Source organism: Diplotaxodon limnothrissa, linkage group LG19 (assembly GCF_057381915.1).
Source record: "Diplotaxodon limnothrissa isolate DT_005_m linkage group LG19, D_limnothrissa_male_GT1.1, whole genome shotgun sequence".
NCBI classification, from domain to species: Eukaryota; Metazoa; Chordata; class Actinopteri; order Cichliformes; family Cichlidae; genus Diplotaxodon; species Diplotaxodon limnothrissa.
Window position 1 is genome coordinate 14,421,332 of NC_140614.1, and position 14,110 is coordinate 14,435,441.

The window sequence follows — 14,110 nt, forward strand, 5'->3', positions numbered from 1 at the left end:
CCCGTTTCCCCTGCACGTTGTATATAGCCACTTGGTGTATGTGTTCACTGTAAATAAACGCACTGTCCTTCGCTTAAAGGAAAACCCTGGCCTGCGCCTGAGTCTCTTTCGGAACCCCTAACACAAAACAAAAGCAACCATGAACTCACAAAAACTCAAACCCTGGATTCAAAACCGAGCTATTTTCCCATCTTTGCCGTATTAGGTTTTGCATTTATCATTAATCATTCTTGGACAACAACAACAACAACAACAACAACAACAACAATCTTTATTTATAGAGCACATTTAAAAGCCAAGGGCATGCCAAAGTGCTTTACATAAAAGAATAAAACAATAAAACAATTAACACTATAACATCAGAGTCATATAAGTGTGGAATTATGTTCACAGGTAAAAACCACTAATAAGAGTAAACTATAGCACATAGCTATAGCAAAGTAAAGCTGTACCATCAAACACAGTGATAGAGAACATAGACAACGCAAGACAAACAGAAAAATTAATAGAATAACTCACTGCAAACAAGGCCAGGATTTAACTGGTAGAAAAAGCAAGTTCAAACAGATATGTTTTAAGCCGTGATTTAAAAGATTGAATAGAATCAGACGCCCGGATGCCAATCGGGTGATTGTTCCACAGCTCAGGTGCAGCTAGAGCAAACGCTCGATCACCTCTAGACTTCAAACGAGATCTGGGCTGAACCAACAATAACTGTGAGGATGATCTTAAAGCCCTCGCAGGAGCATATGAGTTTAAGAGTTCCTTAAGATGGCTTGGTCCTGTGTTATTAGTAATTTTAAAAGTAAGCAACAGAATTTTAAATTGAATACGAAATTTCACAGGCAACCAGTGCAGATCAGCAAGGACGGGAGTGATGTGAGCAAACTTCTTAGTTTTAGTTAGAATGTGTGCAGCGGCATTCTGGACTGTCTGTAATCTATGTAGAAGGGTAGAGTGGAGACCAAAATAAAGTGAATTACAATAATCATGCTTTGTGACTTGATACTTGCATATTTGCAGAGTTGACTGACTTGGAAGCTTTTAATCATGTAAATGTCTGCATTTCTTCTATTCTTCTCTCCGTTCGTGAACAACAGACAGCTGTACCAGTAAAAAAAAACAGATCAGGGAGGGCTTATTGAATTACGATCACGTGCTGACAGAAGTAGCCTCGGGCATTTACAGGTATGATAAAAACAGCAGAGTTTCTCTCCACCCACAGTCACTGCTGTCTAGCTTTTTGAGGTAAGGCAAGGTACTGTACTCGTACTGTAAACATTCTTAAGCAGCTTGGTTTACACTTTTTTTTTTTACCTCTTTTTGTAACAGTTATGTGGTGTTGGTATTGTTACATTATTAACGCTGAAAAATACTTTACAGTCTTATGTAAAAGACTCTTGTGTAAAGGAGTACACCTACTTAGTGATGTCCTTTGGGCACGTCGAAGAAGAAAAACGAGTTTGTGTAATGAGAATTAAAGCTAATCTTTACACTTCTTAATGTTTGTTTTCAACAGCTTTCAAACCCTGCAGCTATGCCTCCTCCAGGTGTGTGCATGAACATCATCAGTGCACGCCACATGAAAAATGGCTACGGGACTGTCACCAACCCCGAGAGGTTCCTAAACCAAGACTTCCACCAGCTGAAACAGTACTGTCTCATCCAACATCTAAGGTACATCGATGAGATGTTTCCCCCTGACAGAAATTCAATCGGCAATGGGATACTGACGCCTTCTGACCTTGACCGAGTGGTGTGGCTGAGACCAGGGGTGAGTGTTGCATTGGCTGAAAACCCCAAATGCAAGTACATATAATCATGAAAGCTGTTTGAGGAGAGGGTGTGGTCTGTGGCTCTGCTGCAGAGGAGTGGTGGGGCATTGGGTTTGGTGGGCAGTGCCAGTGTAACTGATCACACCAATCGGTCCAGCTCTGCAGCTCCTCTGCAGTGGAGCCGAAGGCCATACCCCCACCACGCCGATGCTCTAACAATCTACAAATCTAGATAGTTAAGGCTCTTCATGAAGCATAGAAATCTGCTAATTCATTTGTACGTTGGGTTATTGGAACCTTTGTTTCATGGTGTGCCTGAATGCTTTACCAACCACAAACGAGGATGCACATTTTAGCTGCATGAAGTATTTCTTCAAGGGAAACAAAGACAAAACTGTATGAAACACCAACTGTTAATTTGCCAAATGATTGTTAATGTTTCTTTAACTTCTATAACTTTTGTTGCAGTAAGCCCAATAATAATAATGATGATAATAATAAAGAAATAATAACAATAATCCATAAAGATAAGAGTTTGTTTTGTTATTTCAGAAAATTGTTCCAAATCCATCGTTTGTTGCTGACGGGGTGTCCAGGTTCGACTTTGGTCAAGGTTGGGTTAGTAAGTATACTTATTCTTTCACTTCTTTGTGTCAATCTAACCATAATCAGCACAATTACTACTGCGATATCTGCACAGTAAATCATTCTGACAACTCAACTACATATTTTTACAGAAAACTGCTGGTTTATTGCCTCTATTGGAGCTCTGACATTTCAGAATCACATCCTTGGACAAGTTGTTCCACTTGAGCAAAACTTTCACGAGGATTACTGTGGACTGTTCCACTTCAGGGTATATACAGTACCATAATATCATTCATACCATTGAAAAGTCAGTGGTAAAATGTTGTCTGTACATTTTAAAGTTGTTTAAGGAATTACTTGAAATATTACGAGTCTTTTGTTTTGATATTCTGCCATTGCCAAAGATAAATATCTAAAAGCAGGTTGCATTAAACAATGCATAAAACCTTTTCGCTTTCTCTTCTCTCTCAACTGCTTAGTTCTGGAGATTTGGAAAATGGGTGGATGTCATCATTGATGACAAACTACCAACAATTGATGGCAGACTCATTTTTGTCCACTCCAGAGATCCAACTGAATTTTGGCCAGCTTTGCTGGAAAAAGCCTATGCAAAGTATGTAAAAACCCTGTGTTATTTCTCAGTTTACAGTGCTCTTTGTGGGAGTTATTTGTCAGTAAAAATAACAATATATCCACTTTTTTTCAGGGTGTGTGGTTCCTACACAGATATGAATGCTGGAACTCCTGCCGAGGCATTGGTAGACTTCACTGGTGGGGTCCACATTTATATTGATCTGTCAAAGCCCCCTCCAGACCTGTGGGAAATGATGTGTCGAGCTGGTCAATCCAAGTCACTGATGGGTTGTGGGACACCACAGGGTGTAAGCATTGATTTACACCACATAAAGCAACATGCTGCCTTGTAATCTTTGTTTTGAAAACAGTCAGGGGTGTCTGTCTTACTGAAAGATCGGGTGATAAAAAAGAACCTTCAGAATAATAGCTCTTAGCTCAGAGTTATCTTCTCCCAGCAGAAAAATAAAAACACTGTGTTGGGATTGTTCCATTTTGAGAAAGTGGTTTGATAACTCCCCCATTCACAGCGGCTGGAAATCTACCTGTCACATTAAAGTAAACAGCACCGCCCTGTTTCCCTGAAGTTAAGCGCAATACCTAGAAAGCAGTACAGTTTAATAGAATGAAGAAAATCCCGTACATGTTAATGCAAGAGTGAACCACTCTCAGAGCCATAGTATGTTGTGAAAAGAAAACACTGGTAAATGTTTTTGACGATCATGTTTTTAGAGATATTTTTTATCAGAATTCAAATTAAAGTATAATCAGTGTTTTGCATGTATTATCTTTCTAAATACCTTAAATTACAGCAGAACAGTACCAATACTTTGTGGGTTGCATTTCTGTTTGTATGAAAGAATCTTCACCTTTTTCATCATGTAGTTTATTTTAATTAATTAATGACCCATAAGTGGCTCCACAGGATCTTGTTTGGCCCCTCAAACAGTAACTACACGGATAAGTCTTTTCAGACAGAGAGAGCTACTGATACATTAGACTCTGAAATACTTGTCCAGATGGTTTACTCTCATGATGAGTGAAAGCACTTAATCCAGCAGAAGCACGTCTCATATGATGTATGATAATCTTGCACCGTTTGAACCTTCACAAGAATTTAAGAAGCTGTTTGTTTTCCAAATAATGTTGATATATCCTACTGTATGAGCAAATACATGGGGCGACCGTGGCTCAGGGGGTTGGGAAGCGTATCTGTAACCGGAAGGTTGCCGGTTCGATCCCCGGGCTCTCTGTCCTGGTCGTTGTGTCCTTGGGCAAGACACTTTTTACCCTACCGCCTACTGGTGTTGGCCAGAGGGGGATGGCGCGATATGGCAGCCTCGCTTCTGTCAGTCTGAACAAGCTACAACCGTAGCTTGCCTCCACCAGTGTGTGAATGAATAGTGGTATTGTAAAGCGCTTTGGGTGCCTTGAAAAGCGCTATATAAATCCAATCCATTATTATTAAATGAAATTTAATTTGCTGACACACGAGTAATGCTAACATAAGCAACAATATACTGGTTCTTTACTACTTTGAAAAGCCAAAGTTTGCTAATATGATTTTGTTTTCATTTAAAATTTGCCAATTAGCCAACTCAGCTCGTTCTTGTGTGTTCACTATTTATTACCTGCAAGACTCAAAAGCAAAATGATATTTTTCTTAAGTTGTGCTAATTTAAACTGAACTTGGAATGTTTACATGTGTTAATTCTTTGTAGGAGACAACTGAAAACATTGTACTACCAAATGGGCTGGTCCAAAGCCATGCTTACGCTGTCACAGGTGTTAAACAGGTAAGGTCTGGAATTTATTTAAAAGATAATACAACATGCAGCAAACTAAAATAGAGTGGTTGTTAACGTTCTATTAGCAAGAGTTACGTTTTTAAGTTTCTAATGATGTTTACCTCAGCAAACAATTAATTTCATTCATTTTAAGGTAATAAAGGTACCGAGCTTGCATTTACTGTAAAGCAGTGTATTTTTTTTATTAAAGAAACTACAAATGTGGTTTCCTTTGGTGTGCAGATGATTAGCCGAGGGCAGATGGTGAACCTGGTGCGTTTGTGGAATCCCTGGGGCCACGGAGAGTGGAATGGAGACTGGAGTGATCGGTTAGAGCATCTTGCACTCACCATTTCTCTGGTTTTGTACCTCAGGAGAAAAAATACTGAGATAATTTAGCAGTGGTGGAATAGCATTATATATATATATATATTATGCTCACAGGGAAGTATCAAGAAGTCCTGTGTGTTTTGTTTTAGTAATTTCCTCAGTGATAAACTTAAGGGGTGATCGTGGCTCAAAGAGTTGGCAGTTCGTCTTGTAACTGGAAGGCTGCCGGTTCGAACCCCGGCTCAGATAGTCTCGGTCATTGTGTCCTTGGGCAAGACACTTCACCTACCTACTGGTGATGGCCAGAGGGGCCGATGGTGCGATATGGCAACCTCGCTTCTGTCAGTCTGCCCCAGGGCAGCTGTGGCTACAACTGTAGTTTGCCTCCACCAGTGAGTGAATGAATAGTGGAATTGTAAAGCGCTTTGAGGGCCCTGTAAAGCGCTATATAAATGCATTATTATAAATACATTTTTAGGCATGCAAGGAAGGGCTGAGGATAGCTGAGGATATGTGGATCAGAGCCATGAGAAGCTTTTGTGTTGGTTTCTTATCAGCGTAATCTCTTAATTATGAACTTCTTATGTAAGTGAAGAAAAAAACCCCACAGATGGCAAGTTTTGACAGGACTTGAAGGTTTTATTCTAGAGTTTCTTATTTTGAAATACTTGATGATTTTAGGTGTGGTTTGTGGTTTGGAGGCATTCTCTAATGGCTCTGTTTGAAACTATTGAAACAAGGTCTGTCTTGCACACGAGGCAGAAGAAAAAGTCTCCTGACAGCTCTGAAAGACTCTTTGTTGACTGCAAAGGTCACTAATTTCCCACACGTCATCCACATGAGTAGAGAGGAGTAGTTGTAGCTTGAATGAGCTTAAATTTGAAAAGTTTAGAATATGACAATATTGTATTCATATGCCTCCTCTTCCTTCTCTGAAAAATTTCCAAAAAGGTCACCTCTGTGGCAAACTGTGAGTCCTCAAGATCGAGATATGTGCCTAGCAGTCTATGATGACGGCGAGTTTTGGTAAGAAAAATCAAAATGTGACAAATGCAACACAGTAATTAGTTACACAATAATAAGTTCTTACCATAATTAAACAAAAGAAGAACAAAAAGATGCTTTCTAACCCTAAGTACTCAAATGTATTTGTGTTATACATCTCTATGCTCAAATGCTTAAAAGTTAAATTAGATTATATAGTTAGTTTCTTTGAACATAGTTTAATAGAATAATAGAATAATAGAATAATATAAATAATAGAATAGCTATTCGAGGGCAAAAGAGTCTATAGAGTTAGAATTTGACTTCCAGTGAAAGCTGCTAAACAAAAGCTGCTACGCTTTTGTGCAGATTCCATTAAATCAACAAATTGTTGCAGAATACATGCTTTTTATATTTCTGTTCATTTTTTGTTATCGTTCATTATCACGAAACTGCCAGAACTCATTATTACCTAAATTTATATCTGTTTTCAAGGATGAGTCTGAAAGACTTCTGTAAGACCTATTCAGAGCTCGACATCTGCTGCATGTGTCCTGACTTCCTGGATGGAAACTCTACCTGTCACTGGAAAACCTCCATTTATGAAGGTCGATGGGTTGCAGGAACCACTGCTGGAGGCTGCATGAAGAACCCTGGTATATTCAAAAGCTCTAATAAGTTAAAGCCTCATTAAATGCCTTAGTTATGGAAATAAATGATCTCTTTGCTACATCCATTTGCACAGCACCACATGCCTTTTAGCAATTCTAAACTAATTGCAACTATCATTTATTTCCTTTGCGCTATAATCAATCTTTGTAGACTACAGTGTGACCAAAATCCTGACCATACAATCTCACTGACTCTGAAAGGGTTCCTTCGAAGACGGGAACAGGTCTGTGACCACCAGCAGTCAGTTATCATCTTCAAAGTGACTTTGATGCTTCAAAATACCAATAAAACATATAAATATGATCAAATGGTAACCAGAGATAAGCACAGGAGTCTGGCAGTGATTGTAGTCAGAGGATAATTTTTTTTGGAGACAGGGTACTTCCTAACATATCATGTGGCCTATCCAATGACCTTGGAGGTGCCAAGGCCAAGGAAGTGCTATTTTTACTCTAGTGTGACTGAGCCATTAAATATAATTGCAATAATTTGGGAACTGTGAAGAGAAAGTGTCGTATTTCTGTGGAGTCAGTCTATCATCTTGTAGCTGCTTGTTAAGGTTTACTTAATAATAATAATAATAATAATAATAGATTAATGGAAAACTCCAAAATGATTTCCTTCTTTGCTTTTCAGAGAGCTTCTGGACAAATCCACAGTATCGGGTCAAGATTGATGAATTATCCAGTGAATGTGCTGGGAAACAGGGTGAAGTCAACATGCTGGTGTCTCTCATGCAAAAGCCAGATAAAAGGAATAGACGCCTGGTCCAGAACCTCTACATTGGATTTTCTGTATTTGAGGTAAAGATTAGCCTTTATTGTTTCCATCACACTGGTTAGATTGGTGTACTCTGCACTGCATGTGTAGAAGTCATGTAGTAAACTAATGAAAAGTGGGAGTTTTGTGCCTCATTTACAAAAAACCCTTCAATTCCTAAATCATTAGTTTCCATTTAGCTTTTATAAAGACATAATTCACGTGATCTAATTTTTTTTTCTGTGATTTCCTCTAAGGTGCCTGAAAACGTGAGTATTTTCCCACAGCAAACATTTCATTTCACAATTTTCAAATAACAGGACCGAGACAGAGCGGAAGAGATTAAATATCTGTTTAAAACTGATATTACAGTACATGGCACACAGCGGGAAATTCCCAGCCTCTTTCTTCAGTGCGAGCAAACTTGTTGCCTACACTAAATCCTACATAAATGCCCGTGAGGTGATGGAGTTAATGATGCTGAAGCCTGGTGAATACGTGATTGTGCCATCCACCTTCAGTCCCAATGAGACAGCCTCCTTCATCCTGACCATCGTGTCCAAGGCAGAGACCCACGTGCAGTAAGATACTTGCAATCTTATACACTACACTGGCAAAAGTATTCACTCACCCGTCCAAATAATTTAATCCAGGTGTTCCAATCATTTTCATGGTTATAAAATCAAGTACTTAGGCATGCAGACTCCTTCTACAAACATTTGTGAAAGAATAGGTCATTCCCAGGAGCTCAGTGACTTCCAGCATGGCGATAGGATGACATCTGTGCAACAAGTCGAGTCGTGAAATTTCCTTGCGGGATTATCGTGTGCGGCCGTTTTTTAGGAGTTGGGCTCGGCTCATTAGTTGCAGTGAAAGGAACTCTTAATGCTTCAGCATAACAAAGCATTTTTGACATGCTTCCAACTTTGTGGGACCAGTTTGGACATAACCCCTTCCTGTGCCAATAAAACTGCATACCAGTGCACAAAGCAAGGTCCGTAAAGACGTGGATGAGTGAGTTTGGTGTGGAAGAACTTGAGTGGCCTGCACAGAGTCCCGACAGATCACCTTTGGGATGAATTAGAGCAAATACTGAAAAGTGTTTAAACACACATTATTAACACATTTAAATGTATATATATGTTTCTTCAGTTTCAGTTCTCTGATGTGAACTGAAACTAAAGAAGCTGGATGACTGTTGAAACGTCTTCAAGGAAACTTAAAGAAGTCCAGAAGCTTTTCTTTCCAAGCAAGTCTTTTGGCAAAATAGTGTAGTGACAAGTAATGTTCAAAGTTGGGGTAGTAAATGCTAAAAAATAAACATAATCTCAAACAAAGGTATTACTTTTGACAGAAAGGGTGGGGCAGAGGAGGCGCGGGCAACATGACAAGCAATGGTGCCCATCCATATCATACAACCTGTTTTGACTGTGTCTAGTTGTAAAAGTTCTACTATATGTTTATACTGCACTGATTTAAGCAGGTGCCTTTTTTGGAAGGTTTTGATGATGCTCTCAATCATCTGTGGAATTGCCTGGGGAACTTTTGACATCAACTATGCGTCTAAGTGTCGTAAAGAGTATTATTGGCACTATAAAAGATGTTTAGCAAGCAAGTAAAGAAGTGGCATTTTGGAGAGAGAAGAGCAGAAGGATTTTACCAAAAGACTGAGTTTGAGCAGTGCTGTCACTGATTATACGAGTGCAAAGTCTGATAGATGGAGTTCTTATGGCGGAGCTGTTTTGAAAGATTTAAAATCCATCCATTCGCTACCACTTATCCTTTTCAGGGTCGTGGGGGGTGCTGGAGCCAATCCCAGCTGTCATAGGGCGAGAGGCAGGGTACACCCTGGACAGGTCGCCAGTCTGTCGCAGGGCTAACACACAGGGACAGACAACCATTCACACTCACATTCACACCTATGGGCAATTTAGATTAATCAATTAACCTATCCCCAATAAGTGCATGTCTTTGGTGGGAGGAAGCCAGAGTACCCGGAGAGAACCCACGCAAACACGGGGAGAACATACAAACTCCACACAGAAAGCCCCCGGCCTGATGGTGGAATTGAACTCAGGACCTTCTTGCTGTGCGGCAACAGTGCTAACCACCGTGCCACCATGCTGCAAGATTTAAAATCATTAATTGTTATTTGTTAAAAGTTTGCATTCTTACTATGTGGGTGTGCAAAGCTGGGCAAGTGGGAAGGAATTTTGAATGGGGAATTCTATAAATGTGTGTCATTGGTACACTGACCTGTCAGTCTGTGTGGACCTGTAGTGCTGTGGTGCTCAGGTATCACATGGCTGTATCGTCCTCAGGGTCTATCACAAAGTTGTTGCTCCTGTGATCTCCCGAATGACAATCCTGCACACTACTTTTACTTGCTGGTGAAAAAATGTTGTACTCATTCCTTTTATCTGTCCTGTGTCCTCAGTGAGAACTCCAGTGGTCATGAATATATGGAATTGGAAGAGGTGAATAAGATGGATCATGTTACATCATCCAGTAGAAATATATACTGTCAAATAATAGTGAAAATAACCCCTTGGTATTTGGTAGAGTTAATTCTGAACAACTGACCCCATACTGACCCCATACTCAGTCAGTTTTTAACCTTGGTTGTTGTTGTTTTTTTTGTTAACATTGATTGAATGACACAGTCTAATCATTAATATAGAGATAAAAACATGCTTAGAGCACCGCTCTTTTGCAGAACACACCAGTGGGAAAGAGTGAGGATGACGAACGTAAAAGGACACTGTTCCGTCAGCATTCTGACAAGGTAAAGGATTGTGTCTTGTAACAATAGTTCCTTTTTTTGGGGGGGGACACATGTCTATTTGCTTTTTTTTTAATGAGTTAGATAATAAGAAACGCTTAAAAGTAACCCAACCATCACATTAAGCTTTGATTACTTTCCAGTATGAAGAAGTGGATGCAGAGTAGCTCAAGAGGCTCCTAAATGGAAAAATACTAAAAGGTTTGCACAGTAAAAGTGAAAGGCTACACAGTTAAAATAATAATCCCATGTAGATGGTGCCGAGTGTCCTAGTATGATTTACTTTTTTCTTTTTTAGGAGACTTGAAATCTGGAGGATTCACAATCGATGCCTGTCGCAGCATGGTAGCTCTGATGGATGTATCCTCGAGTGTCATATTGACTTGGGTGCATTTATATTGGCTTCATTTCAGCTGCTTACTGGAGCAAACCCTTACAATAACTGCACTTACATAAAACATATTAACAGTGTACAAGTCAAAACCTGCCTGCCCTTTTACTCAATAATGCAAAAATGCACAGTTCTGATATCTTAATGGTACCTTAAAAAGACATCTGTGACTGGAAAGCTGAATGATGAGGAATTTGTTCGTCTGTGGAAGAAGGCTGTCACATACCAGGTAAGATAAACATAGTAAATGTCAAAGATGTCATCACAACACAAAGGCAGGGTTACCTGACAGGTAATCAGAGGTGAAAGCAGGATTTAGTTTGAACACAAACTGTCACATTTGCATATAAGAACTCACTGAACAAAGGGAGCGACCTGGGAAACATATGATTTCAGATTTGGTGATGACATCAGGAAGGCTGTAGCACACAAGAAATAATGTTCATCCAGTTGCACATTGAGGTTTATTGCTCTGAAACACAGCAAAACAGCAACTCTGTGTTACTGACGGCTTCCATTACAATAACTGGCCTGCGTTACTTTTGTAAGGTATTATGTGTAATGGCCCTTTAGTAATCAGCCCTTAGTAAACAGAGCAAATGACAGACCAGTGAACAATACACAGCATAAGATGTACTGGCTGGTTTATCAAAACATTTCTTATAACTTTTACTGAAACCAGCTAATTGTTTTCTATCATATTTCTGATGGAACAACACGGTTAAACAGTTTAACCCAGGAGACTAACATCACTTAGCGCAGCGGTCCCCAACCCCCGGGCCTCGGACTGGTACCGGGCCGCGAGAGTTGAGGCTCAGGTGTGAAATGTATAGTTTTCAGGGTTTTTATCGGTTTTCAGCGTTATTTTGTTATCGTTTTTATCGTTTACTCAGTTTTCAGGGTTTTTATCGGTTTTCAGCGTTATTTTGTTATCGTTTTTATCGTTTACTCGGTTTTCCTGGGTCTTTTCACGTGTGTTATGAAAAAATTTTCGGTAAAATTTTTTCGGTACCGGTACTAGTTTTATTTTGTTGTATTTATCCGCGACACCTTAAAGGCCGGTCCATGAAAATATTGCCGGGCATAAACCGGTCCGTGGTGCAAAAAAGGTTGGGGACCGCTGACTTAGCGCACAAAGGTTACTAGCGTTAGCCACGGATAACGTGAATCAACTCTCTTCTTTGGTCACATCAAACGCCTTATAAACAAGAATTACACTCCAGACATGTTACTTTAAATAACTATCAACTTTACATAAATGTATAGAGTTCTCGTATACTGCTCTCACCTGAAACACAGCAAAACAGCAGTTCTGTGTCACTGACAGCTTCCATTACAATAACTGGCCCGCGTTACTTTTGTAAGGGATTATTTTGCCAGTCTCTCATTTGTCTGAGACGCCACTGCCACCTACTGGCGAAACTAAATATCGCCTTAAAACCAAATCAGGTGGGAGCACACGTTAAAAAACTTCAACAAGAATTCTGAGGCTTGTTTTTGATCCTTAAAATACTCAGGATGCCACAATTATCAGGATGTTGACTTTATCTCACCCACACCACCAGACTACTCCTTTTGTAGACTAATCCATTGTGTATATTAGGATTGTCTCAATGTCAGAGTTCATTCAACAGTTGATCATGCTACAAAGAGAAATCACTTTAAGTCCATAACGACGGATGTTCTAATGCATTTACGTGTAGTTATTACACAATTATCTATGAAGTCTTTTAACATGTCAACCATTGATTTTCAAATATCAAATACAGCCCTACACACACACACACACACACACACACATACACACACACACACACACACAATGTGAAAATGTGACATAAAAAATAATTAAACAAAGATTATCTTACATTTTCAAGCAAGACTTTATATACAGTCTTCGAGCAAAAGTAACAAAACTTCACAAACTGAAGTGGATTTGTTTCATTTTTAAGCTTGTCTGTAATCTCTCCCTCACTGTTCTGTTTCTCCGTTATTTTATTGGTGGTCAAGCTGACTGCTCATGGAAGGAAAAACTAAAACCAGGAAATGTCCCAGTGCTGCTGAGGGGCAGAAGGTCACTGGTTCTAACCCATGCAAACGTCTTATTATAAATATTCTAACATTATAATCGCTAATTATGTGCTTTTCACACAGGAAATTTTCTCCCGCTGTGATGTTTCGAAAACAGGGACGCTGTCACTAAGCGAGCTGAGAAATGCTATGATAGCCTCAGGTAGACATTTAATTTTAAAACCCATTTTAAGATACTGTTGGAACACAAAACTATCCTGTGATTATTGAGTCTTTCACATTTTCTATGTAAAACAATGGTATAGTTAACATTTTTAGAAAAACAAAATGAACATGAAAACAATGGTCCCTCTAACAATCATTTATTTAAATCTCTCCCTTCATGCAGCTCTGTATCAGGTTTTAGCTCAGTGTTTAGCTGTCTGCTTATTTTTGGTCACTTTCTGTAGTGGTGGCTCTCACACTATGTGGCACCCAGAAGCTGGTAAAGACCAAAAACCAAGCTTAAAGAGTCTAAATAAGTGGGCTATATGACTGGTTACCAACGAATTAAATTGTCATATTAAAGTTTTTTATTTGCAACATGTCTCTGCTTCTTCTATGTGGCCAAAATGATTATTCCTCAGGTTAGTAAAATACCAAAGTAAGGCATTAAAGCAGAGAAAAGATCAGGATCCAGCTTAAATTCTACAATGAAGACAGTAATGGCAATCATACATTCAGTATTAATATGTTCTGAAGGTTATGTAAATAGTATTTTTGTAAAGTATTAGCACTTGCTTTGATATTCTACACAAACCACCTGTCTAGCAGCGTGTCTGTTTGTATCTGGTAGCAACCAGCCCTAATACACACTCCACTGACTTCATCTTATGAACTGTATGTTGGTCAGGAAAGAAGATCAGCGATGAGATGCTGAATTTGATGGCTCTCCGTTACGGCACCTCGTCTGGGCACATTACTCTGGAGAGCTTCATCAGTCTAGTACTCCGCTTTGAATGCATGTATCGTAAGTAAAACTGAAGAAAATTACAGTAGACATATTTTATATTCTTCAAAGGTTAAAAGTTGTCAACTGTGGAACTTGAATTAGATTTGAATATCTGCAATATCTGTCTTTTCTCTTTATTTTCTTTACAATTAGAAATTACTCAGAAATACTCATTACATCACTGACGGGACACCAAAAGGATGAAGTCAGAACAAGTTGTGAAACTTCTACTTTTTCTTAACTATAAGGATTTATGTCTTTCTCCACAGAAATCTTCAACCAGTTGTCTGATGGCAAGGCTATGACTCTTCAGGAAACAGAGGTGACTACACTTCATTTTAAAATAGTTAACGAATCATGTCATGCATGCGCGAGATTTTAAGGTATGAAACATTAATAATCTATGATTTTTTATTGCAGTGGATGTACATTGCAATGTACACTTAA

At 39.1% G+C, this 14,110-nt stretch overlaps 1 pseudogene; it reads left to right on the forward strand.

Annotated features, from left to right (window-relative positions):
- The first annotated feature begins 1,537 nt into the window (after positions 1-1,537).
- On the forward strand, positions 1,538-14,110 carry LOC146611912 (calpain-1 catalytic subunit-like; annotated as a pseudogene).